Source organism: Manis javanica, chromosome 12 (genome assembly GCF_040802235.1).
Source record: "Manis javanica isolate MJ-LG chromosome 12, MJ_LKY, whole genome shotgun sequence".
NCBI lineage: Eukaryota > Metazoa > Chordata > Mammalia > Pholidota > Manidae > Manis > Manis javanica.
The window spans coordinates 35,946,554-35,956,390 of NC_133167.1; the positions used below are offsets into that span (position 1 = coordinate 35,946,554).

Here is a 9,837-nt window from a genome sequence, read left to right on the forward strand (position 1 = left end):
CATTCCCACCAGCAGTGTAGGAGAGTTCCCCTTTCTCCACAACATTGTCAACATTTGTTGTTGTTTGTCTTTTGGATGGTAGCCATCCTTACTGGTGTGAGATGATATCTCATTGTGGTTTTAATTTGCATTTCTCTGATGACAAGCGATGTGGAGCATCTTTTCATGTGTCTGTTGGCCATCTGAATTTCTTCTTTGGAGAACTGTCTATTCAGCTCTGCCCATTTTTTAATTGGGTTATTTGCTTTTTGTTTGTTGAGGTGTGTGAGCTCTTTTTAAATTTTGGATGTCTAGCCTTTATCGGATCTGTCATTTACGAAAATATTATCCCATACTGTAGGGTACCTTTTTGTTCTATTGATGGTGTCCTTTGCTGTACAGAAGCTTTTCAGCTTGATATAGTTGCACTTGTTCATTTTTGCTTTTGTTTTCCTTCCCTGGGGAGATATATTCATGAAGAAGTTACTAATGTTTACATCCAAGAGATTTTTGCCTATGTTTTTTTCTAAGAGTTTTATGGTTTCATGACTTACATTCAAGTCTTTGATACATTTTGAATTTGCTTTTGTGTATGGAGTTAGACAGTGATCCAGTTTCATTCTCTTACATGTAGCTGTCCAGTTTTGCCAGCACCATCTGTTGAAGAGACTGTCATTTCCCCATTGTATGTCCATGGTTCCTTTATCGAATATTAATTAACCATATATGTTTGGGTTAATGTCTGGAGTCCTCTATTCACTGATCTGTGGCTCTGTTCTTGTGCCAGTATCAAATTGTCTTGATTACTGTGGCTTTGTAGTAGAGCTTGAAGTTGGGGAGTGAGATCCCCCCCCCTCCCCACTTTATTCTTCCTACTCAGGATTGCTTTGGCTATTCAGTGTCTTTGGTGTTTCCATATGAATTTTTGAACTATTTGTACCAGTTTGTTGAAGAATGTTGTTGGTAATTTGATAGGGATAGCATCAAATCTGTATATTGCTTTGGGCAGGATGGCCATATTGACGATATTAATTCTTCCTAACCAAGAGCATGGGATGAGTTTCCATTTGTTTGTGTCCTCTTTAATTTCTCTTATGTGTGTCTCGTAGTTTTCAGGGTATAGATCTTTCACTTCCTTGGTTAGGTTTATTCCTAGGTATTTTATTCTTTTTTATGCTATTGTGAATGAAATTGTTTTCCTGATTTCTCTTTCTATTAGTTCACTGTTAGTGTATAGGAAAGCCCCAGGTTTCTGTATGTTAATTTTGTATCCTGCAACGTTGCTGAATTATGATATTAGTTCTAGTAGTTTTGGAGTGGAATCTTTAGAGATTTTTGTTATGATACATTGCAAGCGCCATCTTATTTGACATAAGTGCAGCCATACTGCCTTCTTCTCTATCCTCCGTGCGACCGAGCCAACCTCCCGTTTCCCTTAGCTAACCACAAAAGTTTCCATGCCCCACTTAGCTACGAGAACACCTCGCCTAGGTGTACCCAAAATACCTGGAATCGGCCGACCACAAATAGAACTTCCTCTTGAGAACTTCGAGAAGCTCTGTGGTAGACACCACCCCAGAGCAAGCAGAAGGGATGTAAGCAGGTGGTCAAAATATAGGGCAGCTTCTTCACTTTTCTTTTCTGCTTAAGCAGCACAGGCTTTCTATCTTAAATTTTCTTCTACTAGAAACAAATAAAGAGCATAAGGTAAGAGTTTTCGGTCTCAGTGTTTTGCCACGATCAACCCGCAGCTCTGCTGGACGGAGCAAGTGGTGGCCCGTACAGGGCTTTGACGTTCCCCCGTACCACAAGCAGGTGGCAAAAGCGACTGAGGAACCCCCAGGTCAAGAGAAAGGAACTCCCCGAGGAATTCCCGGAAGAAAAGCGTCGGCCGGCATGACAAGGTAAGCGGGAATTGAGTTCAGGCTCACAGACAGTTGGGATTTCAGCCACTGCAAAGGTGAGCAGATCTCCTAAAGAGAGATCACAAGAATGAAAAAGTAGAGGTCCCATGGGCTGTGTGTCAGCCTCGAAAAGGATCCTCCGCACAAGAATGAAAAAATAGAGGTCCCATGGACTGTAGAAACTAATGAGAGCAGAGTTTTAAGATATCTCTGTGCCAGCTTCGAGAAGGATCCTCCTCCTAACAATTTTCCTTTGCTTTACTGTCCTGCAGAAGCGAAAAACAGAGCTAAAATTTTAGAGTTAAAGCATTCAAGTGCAGGGAGCCTCATAAAATTCATGGGCTGCTGAGGAAACTCGCCCACAGAAGAGGCAGTGCGCAGTTCCTCAAGTATATCTGTGCAAGCTCTGAGAGGATTTTCATCCTAGCCAGCTTTCTTTGCCTTACTGTTCTGCTAATTATCCTTGTCATATATTTTTGCTAAGCTGCCTTCTATTTCTCATAGTTACAAGATGGGATCAGATCTGTCTAAACATCAGGCTAAGAGCAGCTTGAAACAACTGCTCAAGGCAGCAGGGACTGGAATAAAGGATGAGACAGCAAAGACCTATATTAATGCTGTAGGAGATATAAATCCTTGGCTGCTAACAGGAGGAAGTTTCAGTAGAGAGAACTGGGAGAAGCACAGAGCAGAGATTGCAAGATATATGAGAGAGAATGGAGAAGACTCAGTTCCTCCCAATATACTCTCTCTTTGGGCTCTAGTGAAAGACTGCCTCTCCTCCCCAAAAGTTGTGATTCAAGAACATATTCAGGACTGCATAAACACATTAGGTGAGATTCAAGAGAGAGAGTCACAGACAAGAGATGACTGTGCTGAGAGCTCACTAGAGTCAATGCAGGAAAAAGAAGGAGTAGATAAGAAGTATAAAACCAGAAAGTAAAAAGAGAAATTGAGGGATGCCTCAAGCTCAGACTCAGAAAATTCAGAAAATGAGAAGAGTGACAGAGATGATCAGGAGAGACAAAAACTTAGAAGGGACGACAGTACACCAAGGAAAGAGATGAGTAAAAAAACATCTATCCCCCTCTTCCGAGATATTCCTCTGTAGTTTTACCCTCAGCTCCTCCTATAGATACAAAGGAAGAAATAATGGAGTCTTTAAGAAAACAGTTGACAATTTCTCAAAATCAGATAATCACCTCTCAGATTTTGCCCTCCGTGCCTTGATCCGCGAGAGGATTTAATTGAGTCCTTAAAGGCTCAAGTCATTGCCTCCCAGGAGCAGATCCAGAAACTCACTAATCTGCTCGGAAAAGGGTTGAGAGTAACATGGGAGCCGGAAACAGCCAAGTCCTGTTTGCACAGATACTCAAGCATATGCTGCGAATGCGCGGCGCAAAGGTAGGGCAACAACAACTAACAAGATTTTTAGAATTTATAGAATAAGTATGTCCTTGGTTCCCCAAAGAAGGTATCTCATTTAAAAGATGCTGTTTTTCACAGCTTGGGAGGTAGTCCTGCAGCTAACACGATGTAAATAGAGCCTGCAAAATAATCAAGCTACACCCTCAAACCAACATGTAAATAGCTCTATTCTATTAACTCCTTTCCTTAGAAGCAGTCGTCCTAGAGCTAAGCATTTCCTTGTCTGCAGACCCAAGGAAGCGAAACAAGCTTGTAACCCGAATCAAGGCTCTAGCAGTGAGAAGTCACACAGCCCCTACACTTGTCAGACAGGCAAGGGGCTCTCAAGAAATGACTAAAGCTCAGGTAGAAAAAACTAGGAAAACTGAGAGTAATTCAATCCCTAAACTCTAAGAAAGAAGTGTCTTATCTTCTGCACACAAACCTGGCCTCAATACAAACTTTCTGATTAGAGAGGCTTAGCCCCTGAAAGAAATATGCAATATAATGTTATGCAGCTAAATATATTTGCCACAAGGAAAGTAGTCAAAAGTCCCATGAACTACTACAATAAAGAACTAGTTTTCTAAATTCTTTCAGTGAAAATCTATTCTACTTACTAAGTTCATCATTATCTTTGAAAATTGAGAAGTTTTAAACGAGAGTCCCCGAGATAGAAGAAATTTATATTTTACTATATAGCCTAGCTTTAAATAACTCATGCTTAAATTGTACTTGCATTTTATTTCCAGCCCCCTAGACTGGGGCTGTGTAAGCCTTGACCCGGTAATGTAAACTGCTTGCCCTTAGAGTGTATTCTTGAAAACTGAAGTACTTTTAATCAAATAAACTAAGAAGAAAGAAGACAATTTAATATTAGTAACTCAAATCTTTATGTCAGTTTGTCTGTGTTTATGTTTTTATATGAAAAGTGTTGCTAACTGTAATTATGTCTCGGTCTGTATGTTTGTGTGTTTAAGTGTGTAGATAAAAAATGTTTTCTACCTCCAGAGGGTATTAATTAAAATTGATTTAAAAATAAGCGCTTGTGAAAATTGGGCATTCTAAAACTTCCAGAAAATCTAATAAAAAATATTATGCATTAATGCTAATTTAAGCTTAATTGAAATGGACATGTCCTTATAGTTATTAGCTGCCAAAGTTTACTTAAAGTCATTTAAGTTGATGTTACCTGTTAAATATTTCAAGAATATGCTTAAAGAAAAGCTTGACTTTGTCTGATGTTTAGTAAAAGTTTTATAAGTAATCTAGCATGGTTGGTAAAAATAAGTAAACAAGTGTAGCAAATAAACTTTTTAATAATAATACTGTATTAATGTATAACAGTGTATATACCTACAAACAGCCTGAGAATTTTTGTGGTAAACAAAATTCTTAACGTTTGCTAAGTTATATAGACATACTTTGTGCTTAATGAGAAATTGTGTGTAAGACAGTTGCCAAAATGATAAAATATGTTCATAAATGTATGAATCTGAAGAATGCTAGTGTAACAGTTTACAGTGGCCTATTTTTCAGTGTTTACTGAAAGTTAAAGTATCAAATGGTTTTAAGTTCTAATGGAAACTACTTAATAAGGAAAATGTTTTGGTATGTTAAAGATGTGTGTTTTAATAAGAAAAAGTATAAAGAATGGAAATTTGTTTTGTTAAGAGTAAAAGAAAGTAATTGTTCTAAAGTACAGCGATTTATTTAAAGGGGGCGAACACTGAATGTAAGAGGAGGGTTGTGGCAAGCTTGTAGAGGAGTTGATATGGTCATGCTGTGTGGAGTTAAGGCAAGTGAGTCTTGATGTTGAGTACACAGCAAAATTGGAGTTTTCTTTTCAGTTAAAAAGACAGTTTTCTTTAACCATTAGTCTGCTCTTAATATTGAAAGATTGCAAAAAGTTCTCTAATTGTTTTATCAAAACAGTTTCTTATGCTTAACATCGCAATGAATTGTCTGAGTATTTAAGAAAATGAGATCTTAATATTAAGACTAAGCTAAGTATTAACAACTATGTAACCTTCTGCATTTGCTTTTAAACTTTCTTATTATCATTCTAGTTAAATAACAAGTGTTATTTACTAACTATAATTCTATTTAAGCAAGTGCTTTAAAAACTTTTGACATCTTCCCAAACCAAAATTTAAAAAAGTATTTTTACCTCTCAATTAACTCTGATATTTTCCAGAGGGCCCCTGGAACATATCAGTAGAACTTCTTCTCCTCATCAAAGAAAATGTTTGACTAATTTGGCTTATTTACCTGATATATACTTACCTGAAAAGTGCTGTCAAAAAGAATAATGCTAAATTTTATTACTAAGTGTTTTATGTTACAGAAATATCCAAACTTCCATATATCAGCTATCTTACAGTAAGCTCTCATCAAATCTTTAACCATTGTCATTCGTAAATCTTTTTTTGTTTATAATCACTGTTTAATTACTACTAAACTAGTAAAGAACTAGATTTCAGCAAAATGAGTACTAGTTACTTAAAATTAAGTAAACTAAAGAAAAATGATTTTTTAGCTTCTTGTTTCAAGTGTTGCTGATAAAATGTTTTAAGCTTTATCTCTTAAGCTGAGTGGCAATGCTCCAGTTTACCTCTCCTCTGTGTTACATACATTTTTTTCAGCTATATAACATCACTCATGAAACAGGCATTTCATACAATTCTACAAGCCAAGCTCTCATTGAATATTGTACAAAGAGGGGGGATTACTCCCCGATATGATAAAATTAATTGCAAATTGACGATCAATGCATGCTTTACATATCCTTAATTTTGATCTTCTAAAAGGTGACGGACAATCAGCAGTGGAAATATATTTTTCTGATAATACTTCCCTTTCTGAAACAACAAACAGTTCCTGTGTGGTAGTCTCCAATGAGTTCTTCACTATGGCATAAAAATCATATCAAGGTGTGGGGCGAAGAGTTTGCTTGTGTTGTTACAGAGGATCAATGCTTGATCTAGCTACCCAGAAAATGAATTCAGATACAATATGAAAGAGAACTTGAAACATCAATATCCACTAGAAGAATCATTCCAGAAGGTGACCATCCAAAAACCTCAACAAAAGTCTGCACGTCAGACACGGAAAACTGAAGCCCACTAAATAATAGTATCTTTTTTTATTTCCAATAATGGCACTTATGTGTGTACATACTACAGAAGAAATATATAGACAAATGATAGAAGAAAACTTAGAATGATATTGCTGATTGGTCTGTTAGAGATGGTGATCATTGTGATATTTATAAAGCAGTTTTGTCCCGAGAAGATATTAGCAGTTATATCTGTGAAAAGTTTCAAAAAAGAACTCCTGTCATATTGTATAAGAGTAATTATGTGTATTTAAATATATCACTCATTCCAGAAAATAATTTTTCCTCACCTAACTTATGGTTACAACAACTCATGAGCCAAAAGTTGTTCAGGTCATCTTTTTGTGTAGCAAGAAATTCCTCTATCAGTGAACTGTTAAAGAATAATTTAATAGGCACAAGACTTTCTCTTACGGTGTTTCCTAATATCTCAAGCATAAACATCACTCTTCCCCCTAAAGTGCTTGCTCCTGATGCCCAATTAAATTTACCTGTTAGTACTACTATAATTACTAATTGTGTATGTATTAATTGTACTCATGCACCCTCTTACTGTAATTTTACAATCAATGTAAAATAGTCTTCTGGATATAGACTTCCAAATAGTTGGGTATTTTTGTGTAATAACAAAACATACCAAGCCCTTTCTTCACACTATTGAAGTGTTTGTAGTGTGAGATGCTTCCACCTAAGTATAAGCGCGAGAGACTTCTCCAAGCTCTGCCATCTGATTGTCATAAAAACTTAAAACTTTGAAATCCTGCCGCTATTTCAGTTGCAGCTGCATTCCTCCTGCCAGTTCTGGACTTGTCATTAGAATGCAGAAAGCGATATCTAAGCTGGCCTGTGCATATAGCAAAACAACAAATTTGACTGCTTCTGTATTATCTGAACTCCACCAGGAAATGAGAGAAGTGCGAGCTGGGGTGCTTCAGAATCACGCTGCTGTGGACTGTCTGTTGTTAAAAGAGCATGTAGGATGTGAACAGTTTCCAAGAATGTGCTATTTCAATTTGTCTGATTTTTCTCAAACTACCCAAAATCAATTAGATGATATCCATCATATTGTCAGTAAGTTTTTACAAATGCCTAAGCTATCTAACTAGTTTTCTTAATTTCATTAGATATAACTAGTAATTGTAAGTCTGCCTTTGTTATGTATCTGTATTCCTATTCTGTTAATGTAGGTAGGCAATTTAACTAGTAGTTTGTTAAAACCTATATATATATTCAAGTTATGTCTGTCTTTCGACATGTTCCTTCTCAGCTATGTAATGCATATTTCCCACAAAACTAGGATACCATATAATCCACAAGGCCAAGGTATTGTGAAATGTGCTCATGGCACCCTTAAAGCTCATTTGGAAAAAACAAAAAAGGGGGAGTTACATCCCCGGTCACCACAGAACTATTTAAATCATATCTTATTTGCAGCCAAAACTGCATCTGATATATTAAATCAGATAAAATACATGTTCAAAGACCCCCTAAATATTCTCTGGCACGCTGTCACACCTCTCTTAACCCTAAGCATTTTATGTCTTCTATTGCTGTTACTGGGGCCTTGTGTCCTTCACAGCATGTGGAAACTCATCCAACAAGCTTTAAGAGACCTGCATTATTTGAAATTGCATATGGCCCCACCCCCATCTGTGTTAGTCCCCCCTTTTTTCTTTCTCTTATCCAAGCAGGAGGGCACGAACATCACAGAGCTCAGCTGCAGCACAGGCAGATGCTACCTAGTGGAATGCTGGAATGGAACTGAGTATCAGCTCGCAGTGGACGTCTGAGTCCCGAGACACATGCCTTTCCTGGTGGAAGCTTCTCCCCGTGACTTCCTGCTGGTGTTGCAACGACCAAAGAGAGACTTTGGCATCACTGCTGCTGTTATCGCCTCAATTGCCATTGGTTCAGCGGCCGTGGCAGCTGCTGCTATAGTGCTTACAACCAGTGGGGAGACTGCTGCGACTGTGAACAGTATAGTGTCGCAAACCGCTGAAGCGCTGCAGACTCAAAAAGCAGTCAACGCACACCTAAAAGAAGGACTAATGCTCCTTAACCAAAGAATTGATATACTGCAAGAAGAGATTGATATGGTGTATCAGCTTCATAATGTAATATGTCAGCCCTCTCACAAGGCTGTTTGTGTAACCGCCTCTCCCTTTTCTAGATTGCAGAATATATCCCATAACCTTAGTGAGTATCTCCAAGGCCCTTGGAATGCTAAGTTTGTGAATTTCTCATATGAGCTTACAAAGCAAATCCTTAGAATCAATGACACCCGAGTAAAAATTATCCCGTGGTAAGATTTCCTTGGCAGCCTCTCTGAAGGCCTAAATTTGGATAAGAGTTGGTCTGGTTCAGTTGCAATCATAGTATTGGTCGGAGCGATACTCATTTGGATATGTAGGAGAACGGCTTACAATTGGCAAAAAATCAGTACAAATGCTCAAAATACCCGGCTTGTGATGGTTGCAGTGGCCAGAGGCGCAGATCCACAAGCTCGGATCCTGAGAATCTCCTAGAGAGGCTGGAAGTCAATGACAGATAAGATGGCCTGTCCCGCCTACCAACCTAAGACAGCCCGACAACGCTTGGAAGTTGTTGAGAGCTATGATGGGTAAGGAGGCTTAGAGAGCAGTGCCACAACCTAAGACAGGCTCAGCCTCAAAAAACAAAAAACGGGGAGATGTTAGGAGATATTGCAAGCACCATCTTATTTGACATAAGTGCAGCCATACTGCCTTCTTCTCTATCCTCCATGTGACCGAGCCAACCTCCCGTTTCCCTTAGCTAACCACAAAAGTTTCCATGCCCCACTTAGTTACGAGAACACCTCGCCTAGGTGTACCCAAAATACCTGGAATCGGCCGACCACAAATAGAACTTCCTCTTGAGAACTTCGAGAAGCTCTGTGGTAGACACCACCCCAGAGCAAGCAGAAGGGATGTAAGCAGGTGGTCAAAATATAGGGCAGCTTCTTCACTTTTCTTTTCTGCTTAAGCAGCACAGGCTTTCTATCTTAAACTTTCTTCTTCTAGAAACAAATAAAGAGCATAAAATAAGAGTTTTCAGTCTCAGTGTTTTGCCACGATCAACCCGCAGCTCTGCTGGATGGAGCAGTTTTTTATGTACAATATCATGTCATCTGCAAATAGTAACAGTTTAACTTCTTTACCCATCTGGATTCCTTGTATTTCTTTGTGTTGTCTAATTGCCATGCCTAGGACCTCCAGTACTATGTTAAATAACAGTGGGGAGAGTGAGCATCCCTGTCTTGTTCCTAATCTCAGAGAAAAAGCTTTCAGCCTCTAGCTGTTCAGTATGATGTTAGCTGTGGGTTTATCATATATGGCCTTTATTATGTTGAGGTACTTGCCCTCTATGCCCATTTTGTGGAGAGTTTTTATCATGAATTGATGTTGAATT

At 38.3% G+C, this 9,837-nt stretch overlaps 1 long non-coding RNA gene across 1 annotated transcript; it reads left to right on the forward strand.

The window, feature by feature from the left end:
• Window positions 1–1,396: 1,396 nt before the first annotated feature.
• Window positions 1,397–9,475, forward strand: LOC140844998 (uncharacterized). Its single transcript, XR_012123620.1, has 2 exons — window positions 1,397–1,883; window positions 6,101–9,475. It is a non-coding gene; the product is annotated as an uncharacterized lncRNA (long non-coding RNA).
• The last annotated feature ends 362 nt before the right edge of the window (window positions 9,476–9,837 follow it).